Below are 13243 nucleotides of genomic sequence, written 5' to 3' on the forward strand. Positions count from 1 at the left end.
TAGTCACTGTCACGTGCACGTGCTCGCCTGCACACACACTCGCACCGTCTCCCATGCATGCACAGCTCTAGGCGCTTTTTCTCCTTCCTTGCACACGCAACACACATGCACAAGTGTCGAGCACGGCACGCTGCAACCGAGGACCTCCCCCCCGCAGAAACGGCCATCCTTCATTTTTGTTTTGTTTTTTCCATCGTGTTACCTCAGGTGCAGAGAGGGGGAAACGTGAGCAAAACTTCTAAAAATACAGTCTCAGAGAGGAGTTGGTGCCACTGCAGAGGTTAAACAATCCGAGGGCTGCAGGCAATCATTCAATTTAAAACGCACCAGGAGCCCTTGGGGCGCGAGGGGCGCAGGACGCATAAAGAAATTTAACAACTCAATGTTTTACGGCCCACGAAAATGAGATCCGAGTACAGGAGCGGGTTGGAGGCGTCGAGTGTGGTCCGTGTAGTCCTGCACAAAGCTCCCAGACACAGAAGAAGAAAAAAAGGTGTCAGCCGCTGAGTGCTGAGTTGAGCTCATGACCCTTTCCCCTGGACTAAAGTACAGCGCCGCCACAGCGAGCTGCCAGCGTAGGAGGGAGCAGGGACAACAAAACAAGTCTTGGAGTGTTGCCTGCTTTACCTCTTCTTTTTTTTTTACCCTCACTCTCTCTCCTTTTATGTCTGTCACATTTGAATGTTTATTATTTGAGTATTGTAGGTCGTAAACAGTAACCCTCTTGGTTAGATGATTATTCCAAAGCTGCCAATGCATCGATAGTGAATGTAGGTGCTGCTAGTTTGACGCTTTTCACCTCGAATGACAGAAGGCAACACTGAGGGGAATTGGTCGAACAGAAAAAAAAAAAAGAACAATCAGAGAAGTCAAAAGGGATGAGACGAGACGGCGAGAGACAGACAATGAAAACAGACATTCACAGACAGGCCGATAGACGCAAAGCTGAAGAAGAAGACAATGATACATACAGAAAAAGACAGGTAGGACAAGTTGAGACCCAGACAGACAGGCGGACAGACAGGCAGACAGTTTGGATAAGCCTAGGGAGGACACAGTGCAGCAGGAGTGTGTCACATGCAATGAAGGCAAGCGCACAAGACGGGTTGTATTTTTAAAGACTTGAGAGGACAGTAGGTAGTGTGGGCTAGGACAGGTCAGAGCGAAGGAAGCAGAAAGCAGGAGAGAGGGGGGGCTTGTACAAAATATTTCTATGAAAAATGTACCGTTGCTTTCTTTCAGTCAAGTAGAATAGTGAGGCACTTTCCTTTTATGTGACTGCTATGTTAGGTGTCTGCTCATGAGTTGGCACTATTTTAACAATTAAAGTTACTTATTTCTCTAAATTAATGTTTTAAATACAGAACATACGTCTTATAAGATACAATAAGGTATTAGAGATATTAAACCACCCAAAAAAATGTAAAACATTAGAAATGAACCTCCTTTTACCACCTGCAACATTAAAAAGTTACTTACATGTTAATGTTAATGTCATGATTATTCAATATACCGTGTATTAACATTACAGCCATTCTACCTGGATAAAAGTGTACTTCGCAGTGGTGAAAGATGCTGAAAGTTGATGTTCAAGTAAAGTACCTCAAACTTATAAACGCAGTAAACGTACTCCGTTACTTTCCACCACTGGTACTTAAACGCAGGACCTTTACTAATACTTCTTCCACCGCAGGACATCTTGGTCAAAGATCCATTATGATAAACTCCCCTCCGAGTCCTCCACCCTCTCAGGTACATCCCTTTGTACATTTTCACCTTATGCATCATTTACTTCTGCTCCTTTTTGCCGTCAGCATCCTTCTCATCTCTCAGCCTTCAGTGTTGTTTCCTGGCTGTGCGCTTCCTTCCTTCCGTGCAAACAAATTACCTGCCAATTCCCCTTTACAAACTCAATTCCTAAATATTTCAGCTCCCTCTCCTTGTTTTGTCTTAATTCGTCTTCATCAATCCCCTCACCTCTTTTTTTTTTTTTTTTACCACAACCTGCAATGCCAGACCAGTCCTTCCTCCTCCCATTCCAGTCCTCTTTTAGACCGAAGTCCAAAAATACTTCCATCCATTCAACACACTTTCTTCCACTTTATTACCTTTTCTCTCCAATGTACTCTATGCAACTCTCTCCCTTCAACTCCCCCCCCCACACTCTTTGCTCTCCATGCATCCATCCTTTTCTCCACACTTCCCCTCTGCCTGCGCCCCCCCTCGACACTTCTCCCTTTCTCCATACTCTCCCCTGGCAGTGCAGTGTGCCCCCCCCCCCCCCCCCCTGGCAGAGGGCCTAAGTGTGGGCCTGTTTCCTCAGCAGGCAGCCAACCGCTGCATGCCCGCATTGTGAGCTGGGGAAATATGCTCCATTGTGTCTGTGCGGTGCTCACCCCTCGATGTGGAAGTGGTCTGAATGCAGCCTCGTTAACCAATCAATAGAGCAGACGTGTCTAAAACCTCGTCCTTGAAACCGCTCCCTGCTTTTGTTCTGTGCATGACAAATGAGCTAAAGTGGAAGAAAACATCCTGTGGTTTTTTTGTTTTTTTTTCCAGTGCAGATTTTGCGTGGTTTTACCGATTTTTCTATTATCACTCCCTCCCGCTCAAAAGCAATTTGACAAACCTGATTAGAACGTTTGGAAGAATCAAACAACACCGGTTTTCTGGAGGAATCGTAGAATGTGATATATGGTCGAATGAAAGCCACGCGTCCACCAAAGTGGAACATATGCTTGATTGGCAAGAAGAGTTATAGTTGCACAAGGAGGGAAATGAGTCATCCCCAAACAGCTGAACGGCTCCACACGTAGCCTAATGGAGTCCTCCGATGTGTTCATCAGGTAAATTATCCCTTTTAACCTATAAAAGGATGTCAGCTACATTCTATTTTATTTCTGAACATGGTGCCACAAGTGGGACGGGATCATTTTAATGTGATTTGCGATAATTAAACGACCTGTTTTGAGGTGCTTCAACTTAAAAGTATGGAACACTTCATGACACCCAACGTCTTCAAGCTGCTGGATGTGAGCCACTTGGCAGCATCACTTCCTCCTTTCCAGACACAATCGTATAGAAGCATTAACACGGACATGCCAAGGGCACTTTGTCAAGTCTGCACTGGATATAGGACCAGTAGCAAACAACAATAAAGTTACGAGTAATGCCGCCATCCACTAGACCTCTTTAAGGCTAATAAAATAGATATAGCATCACATTTTCCATGCTCAAAAATTGTAATAACTTACTTATTACATATTCTAATTGTTACTGAAAAGCAAAAGCAGTAAGTTACATTACTTTTTTCTTTACTTAGCACAGCTCCGTCAAAGGTGTCTTAAAGCAACCCCAAAACCTGCACAACCACACGTCACATATCTCGTTTCTCAGACTTTGTGCAGTCGCAGGAGAACTATCAGGAGAGGAAGTCTGCAGGGCGCCATGAAAAAAAAAAAATCCACAGAACGAAGAGTCGAAAAAGGAATCTGTCCCAGTGTCCGATCTCCTCCCTGGCATCGAATCAATCCAATCACTCCCTGAGACGTCTAGACAAACTCTAATCACTTACAATTCTGAGCAATCACTTCCATCCCATGATGCATTTCGTTGGTGATAGGACAGGTCTCTTTCAGGGTGACGGTGCTACAATCATTCAGGCAGCAATTATGTAACATAACAGCTTTGAAGAGTGTGACAGTGATTTGATAATCATGTGGCAGTGAGTAGCCATACGCTGTCAATAATTATACAGGTTAGTTATACCGCATGCTGAATGCAATATCAGTCCGACAATATCAATATTATTCAGTTGACACATGTTACGCTGCTTAAAAAGCACACAATAGTGGAATAAATATTGTGGTTTTTTTTAGATGGAGGGTGCCAAGAAAGAAACGGTTGAAGTGATGAGGGAGCGTGAAGAAGGGAGCGGTTTTCTTTGTCTGTCAAAGTTTTAACCCGGTCTCAACGTTGACGGCTTCAGTCACTTATCCACAGATGAAAATAAAAATGAAAGAGACGGAGGAAGCCAGCGAGAAGAGAATATAGTGGAAAGGAAGAAGGGAGGGCCAAGCAGAAGAAGAGAGCAGACCTATACTCTGCCGTCTCAAGAGTTACCCGCGTTTCACCTTTAATCCGATCATATTTTGCTGGAAGAACAAGGTTTGCTGGCAGAATTCCTCTTCCAACTGTGAGACGATGGCTCCCAGGGCTCGGTATTTGTCAAAGAAACTCCTGCACATGCAGGCCTCAGCCCCAGCCCCGGAAAAACCCTTTGTCAAACAGCCAGCATTTTTCATTCTGCTGTTGTTGTGTCTCGGTCTCACCTAAGGCCATTAAACTCACAAAAGAATAAATTACATTAATTGCCAGTCTCGATGAGAACAGCTGGGCTGAGGTGCAGAACAACAACGATAAAACGAATTACAAGGAAATAAACCCCGGGTAAGAGAAGAAGCTCTCCTGACTTTCTTGGGGTTTCGGGAAGGGGGGGTGGTGATGTTTGCAAAACAAAATGGCTGCTATTTAATGCACTTCCAATTGCAGGATGAGTTTTCATTTAGGTTCTGCGTGGCATGAGGATAAGTCAAAGAACCTTTCTTTTTCCCCCTGGGTGAAGGCGTTCTCTGCACCCATGCTGCCCCAGTTCATCTTGACACCTTTCACCATTAGGGCCCAGGTGCATAGCTAATGAGGGGCTGGTGATCTGCACACCTGTGTGCTGCGGGAGGGAGGCGGGAGGCCCGGCACCTTGACTAATGCACTCACCCTGTTGCCCCGTTTTCCATCTGTCTCCATCCCTCCTTCCTTTTGTTCTGCCTGAACAAACCGTCTTCCGTTTCCATATCCGTCAAGTCTTCAGCTCGCTCCTCCAGTCCGCCCTCGTACTTCGGCGCACGTCTCGGCGGCGTGCTTCCCGGGCGCTTGTGCCTTTCGGCTGAGGTTGCCCCGAGCACATGGCCGAGGCGTGCCTCCGAGAAGAGCTCATTAGAAGGTGTGAGCTCAACCCCCGATTGATTTCTGAGCATGACACAGTGAGAGAGCCAAGATGTAGCGCAAACACCTCTTCTGAAGACCGTGTGTGAAGTAGAGAAAAGATGCGAGAGTTGAGGGTTAGGGGGATCAAGAACAAGAGAGTGAAAGAAAAACAAAGGGGGGGGGAGAGAGGAGACAGCCAGCAGAGACAGAAACTGACTATGCTCTCTCTTTCTTTTATGTGCCTTTATATTTTGTTGTTGTTTCGCTCGCGTTCAGGGCTGTGCAATGAACTGAGGAGTGGCTAACTCGCTCCAATTTGTCAAGAGCTCTCCGACTGTTGTTTGGGCTGTGGGTGGGGGTGAGGAGGGCGCAGCCGCTGATGCCAGCCCTCCAATAGCGGAGTGATTACTGGGCACTGGGCCGTGCTGAGCCGGGCTGGGGCGTCAAAACATGCCGTTGCACTTCACTAGACATTGCTGTATAAAGATGTGTGCTGAGACCTATATGCTCTGACAATGCTCTGCTAAATTTAGAGAGGCCACACGACATTAAGGGGCTACTTGATTATTGGCCAGAGACTTTGGCTCCTAAATATCTATAAAGACGCTGCAAAAAAAAAAAAGGGGGAGGAATTTTATTAAAGTCATATCATCTTTTTAAGGTAATAAAATCTTGTGTTTTCACAAGGATACATCATTTTGTCAAGCATCATTTGCATTAGGTTATTAAATTTGTTTCAAGGTAACTGATCTTGATCTGTCTTAGTAATAAATTCTAAAGATAATCTATCTTTAATTTAGAGCTGATGAGAAATGTGTCTGAGAGGCAGATAACAAGGTTGTCATATACTGACATCCCAAACATTTATTAACAGAAAACTAGATGGCTTTCAAGAATCAGACCAAACTGGTCAAGATAACAACACTGCAAAAAAAAAAGTGTTTTGTTTGTTTAATTAATACATTCCAGTACAATCCATCCAGCCATTAGCTATTCCTGCTTATTCTCTGAAGGGCCGCAGGAGAATGCAGCCGATCGCAGCCGATCGCAGCCGACATTGGGCGAGAGGCGGGGTCCGCCAGTCAATCACAAGGCTGAGACACGCAGAGGCAGACAACCATTCACGCTCACGGGCAATTTAGAGCCGCAAATGAACACAACCTGCATGTGTCCGGACTGTGGTAGGAAAACCGGAGCACCTGCAGAAAGCTCACGCAGACACAAGGGGAGCACGCAAGCTCCACGCCGATCGGACCAGCTGGTTCGATCCCACAACCTCAAATCAAACTATGTATCTAAATAAGAGGGATAATCTCACAACATTTTTTGCCATTTTGTACCAGGGGACTTTTTGCAGTGTACGGCATACAGATACTTTACAGTACGTGCATCTCTTGCGTCACGTACTCGAGCTAATGGAAAATTGGACAGCATCATTTACACGCTGAGAGCAACCCAGCTGTATCTTGTTAATAGCAAAATTAAAGCAAGTGACAATCTATATTTTTTTCCGCAAACCCCCTTTCACAAAATTGTATTCAGCACATCTTTGGGTGCCACAGTGTGTAAGCAGTCTTGTTCTCCGGTCCCTGTGCGTGCACCCCCTTTATAGCAACATGGACACAACCCTGTGTATATCAATTCCCCAATGTAGTCTCTCTGCCCCATGTCTGCATATGATTATTGATTCTATAAAGAGGGGCCCTTCAATAGCGGCAAGGCATTTAGATTTGCATTTATATTCTCGCTGCGATGGTGTTCCTCTAAAGCAATGAAACCTCTCACTCGCCCAGGGATGAGTGGAAGGGAGGGAGAGAGTTTTGATAAGGCTACTGTCATTCATTTCAATTTCCTTATCGAGCCTAAGTGCCTTCTATGAATTGGCCCTTTAAAGTACACAAATTAGAGCCATCAGTTAAGCTAGAATGTGAAACAAGGACGGGGGGAAGCAGTGAGCGAATGTTACGGAGGCAGAGAACAGTGCGAGAGCCACGGGGAGAGAATTAAACAAACGGCAGAGAGAGAGAGAAATACAAAACGAGAGCGAGAAAGACAGTGTTAATGAGTGTGTGAGACAGTGAGACCACTGTGTGGGCAGCCCTAAAGAACAAATGTCTCTAATGCTTAATTCCACAGGGAGCAGTCAGGGTACGGTTCTTATCATTTTATAATGATGATTACTCAGGGTCTGTGGAATAGGCACCCACTCAGGGGCCATACCAAAAAAAAAAAGAAAGAAAGAAAAGAAAGAAAACGGCAAAGTCAAGCAAACACGGCAGGAAGTAAAATATATGCTGAAGAAAAATTACAGGACATTCAATTGCAGAGATTATGTGTTTGCTCCTAATAAGTGCGATAAAAGAAGTAAAAAAAACTCATGCATTTAAATATGCTTCTTAGCCTAGTATAATCCCTATAGTCTCTGCGTCATTGTGACTCCGGCAAGAGAAGCACCCAAACAATACTTCTATACCAAGTACTGTTTGTTTGCTTTACATATGAATAGCCCACTTTATTTCTGGAAGTACACCAATCACTTTTGGTCCATTAAATTCTAATTAGTAGAGATAGAGCCTAAAGCCTCACAGAGAGAGAGAGAGATAGTGTTATAGAGGCTGGGAGAGAGCAGAAGAAGGAGAGACAGAGGAGACTTGTTCCACACTGACAGAGCCTAAACAATGCCACACAATGGAGAAGGCCTCAGGGTTGGTTTGAGTAAGAAATCAACCCCTAAGGGCCCATTAACTTGCACCTCTTATTATCTGTTATAATGACCCCTCAAATTTCTCATGTGATCCTTTTTCGGGGTCCCCAGGTTGGGAACCACTGATTTATATAACTTGGCTAAACTGTTTCTTTGTTCTCTTTAACATCCCGGACAATTACCATGTAATAAACATCATAGATCATTATTTCCACAGTTGTTTACATGTATTATCTTCTGAGTTTAAGTCAAATCTAGAAAAAAAACTTTATTTTCTTGCCCCTACACTGAGAAGAGGAGACGGTATTGGGGCCTTGGATAGAGGAACGAGTGTTGTAGTGAGCACTTTTTTCCTCACTACAACGCTCCTGACTTCTTGTCCCCAGAATTACTTTGGTAATTATACAATGTTATAACAGAAGACGGACAAAACTGCTTAAATTCAGCCGCAGTTATACTGAACCAGAATGATCCGTTCCCTAAATAAGTGCCGTGAGCCTATTGCTGCTTCATATCAGCGTCGTTGTTGTTGAGTGGATCCAGGAGTGATCTGAATGTTGCCGGTGTGTGAGTGAATCAGCCATCGATCTGACGCAGCCCATAAAGCAGCCTCAGACTTTGGTAACTCGGGCTTCAGGGGGTTGGTATACAGTGTCTGCCAAATAGCAGGCCTGATTAATGCACTGATAATCTGCTCCATAAATAGAACCAGCAGTCAGTCTCTGTTTTGTATTTTATGTATCTGCCTTTACTGCAGCAATAACTGTTGGAGGGCTGTATTTCACGGTTGTTCAGCCACCAAACTTCTCTCACTTACACCCTGTCTGTCTCTCTTTCTCATTCACTCACTCTCCTCCTCCTCCTCCTCCTCCTCCTCTCTGGCCCAACTCCCCTTTGATGAAGAGTGAAAGAGCATGTTGTCTAAAACTTTTTGGCAAGTGGTGAGAATACAAAAAAAAAAGAGCGAGAGGAAGAGGCAGCTTTCACAATACATCAAGCTCTCTCTTCAACAACATACAGTTTGCCGATACCTGTGGGTCTCTTTCATCATGAGTCACTGATAGACAGAGAAGAGGCTGCTGGATTAGAGGAGAAGGCTGGAAAAGAGAGCGCACCCCCCTTTTTTTTTCGAGAGGAGAAGCCTTGCCAACCAATAACATGGGTCACCGGCTCCCAGGCCAAACTGTATCGTGATGGAGCACTGGGATGCCAGGGCTCAACCAAGAGCGAAGGTGACAAAAGGAGGAAAAGCTTTTACCACGTCGGCAGCAGAAGAAAAAAAACATTTGTTACGCACTACAAAGGGAACATGGCAGAATTCCCCAGTCCCAATCCCCATCTGACTGGAGATATAGCTCCGGGGTAGTCGTGCTCTATCAGGCCTCGCCTGAACCAGATCTGTCTCCCACATTAGCATTCTCATGCGAATAAATAACGGTGATGATGGTGACACTGTTCGGCATGCTTGATGGGAGACGGTGGGCTGCCGGTTCACGACAAAACAGCCGACCCTGAAAAGTATGTTCGGCGAACAAAAGCTGGGAGATATTACAAAACGTATTAACCGACGAACAAAAACACGAAAGCTGGCACTTTTTTTTAGTCATCAAGGTCTCCAAACAAACAATTCAAATAGTTATCATATACCTTTTGCTGCTTTGTTGAAGCTTCACAGCAAAACGCAGCAATAAACGCTGCCCTTTATCCTCATATTAGAGAGCACACTGCTCTTCAATCCCACCCATTTGCACAGCTTATGAATATTCTAATTTAAAGCATGAAAACATCCTTTTGGTGGCCGTTGGCAGTTCAGCTATGATTGTGCGCCAGCAGAAACACAGCTACACAACAGGCAGCAACCTCTGCGTGATCCTCCAACTTGACCGCTGTTTTAATTACAAAAATTATAATTACGATGAGTTGGATAAATGTGTCTACTGGGCCTAAAACTCGCCAAGAAAAAACAATGTGCTTTCATATTCAACATTTTATTTTGTAAGGGCAGAGGAACAAGTTTGAAATAGGGCCCCGAAGCAACCGTCCATTTACCGTATCCTGAGATGTTGCCTTAATTTATTGACACCAGTTTGTTTTCGATTTGAGGTGAAGTGCTCTGGAGAGTGTTGCTAAAAGAAGGTGAGGGGGGAGGAGGGGGGGGGATTTCCATTATGTTCAAGGGAGAACAAAAAAAAGCAGCTACAGGAGCCTTTCAGTGCACAAAGCTGCCCTGTGACTTGATGAATGGCCAGCCTTTAATGTTATGGGGGATTAAAGATAACTTCTGAACGATCAGCGGGCCAACGTATAGGCAGCTCCTCTTTCACCAGCATAATAAGTTCTCAGCTGCCACTGGTTTAATTACCTCCTCTTAACTCAATCCACGTGGACCCCACTTTAAAAAAAAAATAAGATGGCAGGAGGATTAAGTTGAGGGGGGGGGGGCGGTGGGGGTCAGGTATTCCTTTGATTACAAGGTACCATTAAAGATCAAGAGAGGAGCCTCTTAGAGACATCCATCAGGCCGAGACTGAAGCGGCCGTAATGATCTTCCTGTACGCCATAAATAACACCGATTGCGTTGCTTGTATCTCGTCCACAGCGCTCTGGGTTTGTTATGAAGCAGCTCAGCCCTCCTCCGTGCAGGCGAGGCCCTCGGGAGTGTCCGTTTGGACCACCCTCTCTCATTCCACCCACCTGAGCCGCTGAGTTTGCATGATTTGGGATGAATCGGATCATGTTAGCTACCCCCTCCCTCCCCCCCCCCCCCCCCGGGGGAGAGAGGTCACTGGAGCTACGAGTCACAACTGTCGTATGAAAAACAGAGCGGGGGCGCGTTGTGACTGCCAGATGAGCATCTGAGATGCATGTTTATGCTGCTGCCAGGTTCTGGTTGCAGGATCGGCACGCCAGGAGCTCAAGATGCAAAGAGAGACAGTTTTAGTCGACGGATGGCCAATGTTCCCGACAAAATAACGCTCCGATTGTCAAAGAAAATGTTACTCTTCAAGCAGTAAACTGGCGAGAAATGCAACAGTGAATAAAACACGATGTTAACATCTGTTACAATGACAAACATCGAAAATGGCTTGTGGTCAACCACCATTGGGAAGCAACGTGTAAGTTGATGTTGGAGGGAATCCCCCGTCCTCCCCTTCACAGGAGATATGTGTTTGTGCATATGGAACAAATGTGAATTAAAAGCAGCATGAGAAACATATGCTTTGGCTCCCAGCAGACTGAGCGACCACAGGGACTATGTGCTTCCACCCCTGGCTCCCCCACTTTGTTTTCATCTTCGCTCGCCTCCAGTGGGCGGCTGGTTGCTGGATTATAGAAATGAAAAAAGAAGAAACGTGTTGCAGGCGGAGAGCTTCATTGGCTGGTGATGAAGGATGGCGGCATACAAAACGGGCGCCTGTTGACACCTACCGGGGGCGGGGTTAGAGAACAGGACAGCTGTATCTGGAGGTGCAGGGTTAATGGAGAGCACAGCTTGAGACGCCGCCTCCATTACACATTCCAGGATTACAGGAAACCAAATTAAACTGCTGGAATATCATCTGCTCTCGGCAGGTTTATTCACTATTCACCAAAAATGCATGAGCGCAGCTTTAATATAGTGGTGCACTGCTTAGCGTATGCGACTTTCACATAGTACGCACTCCGTGAGCTTCTGCAATACCCACAAAAAAATAATGAAGCATTGTCCCCAATTCCCAACACAGTGTGCCTTTGAGTTTATCCCTCTCCTGAAAAGTCCTGCGTGCCTCATTGATCAACAAAGCTGTGCATCGCCTTAGGTGATGGCGTTGTTGTCTGTTGCACAACAACTCAAGCAGGGTGGGACGCAGGCGGAACAACAAGAAGGTGAAATCGTGGCCAAGTCTTAGCCGTAGTGAAAGAGAGGAGGCGAGGAAGAAGATCCCACGGGATTCATGGTACGGCAGATGACCCTCTGTTAGCTGCAGGGTGTCCGCATAGTGTGCCCCCTACTGGTAAAAGGTAGGAGTAGGTCACTAAACCCCCTGCAGCTTATCTCACTTTTAGCAAGCAAGAGCAGATCACCATGAGAAGAAGAACCTTCTGTATCCATAGATATGATAAAAAATAAAAAGTAATGCATTCAGCCCAAAATAACTGGCCCGTGTGTATGTGTGCATGTTTTCGTACATGTCGTCCTAGTACGAGCCAAGAGGGCTAAAAAAAAATTTAAGACACAACACTACATCACGTCATTTCATTGGGGTACAACACATGCGCAGTATAATCTGGTCTGGCACACGATCATAGAACATGAGGATGATTGTTTGGTTTCACTGAGCCGCCCTCAGGGAGGGTGTCATTGTAGCCTACTTAATGGGTGAGAATTACAAATCTGCAATTACTTCAATAAAAAGACCGGAAACAAATGCTTTCTATTTGAAAACGTCCGATTGTATAATCGAGGCCGTCCTCCATTCGAGCCGTACCCAAGAAGTTCTGTCGCCCAAGGAGCACGTGAGGAGAAACCACCCCTTTATTTCTTTGTAGCACCGTCTGCTGTAACCCTCCAACATCGCAGCTCAGGCGACACTGCGCATGCGTAGAACCCCGTCGCACCCATGGGGTCAAAGGCCGTGTCCCAGCCTTCATATAGCACCCCCCGGTACCTTCGGTCTCATCACATTCTGTGCTTTGAGCGCTGCGTAGAGGCTGCTAATTTGAGCAGATGCATGTCAGCAACAACAAAAAGTGCTGGGGAGAGGAAAAGAGACTTTTTTCCCTTTTTCTTTTGCAAATAAAAGATTATTGGATATATAACAAAGGGAAATAAGGAGGGGGCGAGGGAAAAGGGAACAATTAGAGACTGAAGAAGGGAGTACTTCAAAGAGAAATGATAAACATTTCATGCACTTTTGCTCTCCTGATGCGAAAATAATTTGCTTTTCTCTATGCTTGACTATATTACACAGCAAATAACACAAGTAGTATCACGCATTGTTAACATTTTCTGTTACAAATGTATGCAGAGTGCTTTTACATAAACCTGTTCAAGTAGCTGGATAAAAGCTGTACTGGTTAACTGTAACACTGCCAACCCCCCCCCCCCCCCGACCACATCAGACTGGCTGCAGGATGCAGAATAAGACTACTGCTACTCTTGGCAGGGGCTAACCCAGAAAAAGCAAGCAGGCAGGCATGCTGGCTGCTGGAGATTGGGTCTGGCCCGAAAGCAGGTCACACATACATCAGAGACCAACGCAGCGCATTGCCTGTTACAGCTTAATATCCACAGAAGCCAGCGCCAGTATATACACACCGCCACAGATAGGAGGAGAGAGCCAGGCAGAAAGAGAGAGAGAGAGGGTTGACAGAGGACACTGTACATAGAGAGGTACACAAGAAGAGAAAGAGAATTAGAAATAGAGAGGAAAAAATAGCTTGCAGGAAATGGAGAGCGGGAGAAGGGAGGAGGGAGGGAGGAAGGTGAAATGATGGCTTTATCAGAGGTGTAGTCGACATGGGTGAGGGAGTGAAAGAGCAGGAAAGAGCATTAAAGGCAGAAGAGGAGAAGAT

The 13243-nt window shown here is 45.6% G+C and overlaps 1 protein-coding gene across 1 annotated transcript in view; it reads right to left on the minus strand.

Annotated features, from left to right (window-relative positions):
- Positions 1-13243, minus strand: part of ppargc1a (peroxisome proliferator-activated receptor gamma, coactivator 1 alpha) — a 231066-nt gene that overhangs the window by 128288 nt on the left and 89535 nt on the right. The window lies entirely within an intron of this gene.

The sequence above is a fragment of the Anarhichas minor genome, unplaced genomic scaffold (assembly GCF_050575085.1).
Source record: "Anarhichas minor isolate MPS153535 unplaced genomic scaffold, ASM5057508v1 ptg000049l, whole genome shotgun sequence".
NCBI classification, from domain to species: domain Eukaryota; kingdom Metazoa; phylum Chordata; class Actinopteri; order Perciformes; family Anarhichadidae; genus Anarhichas; species Anarhichas minor.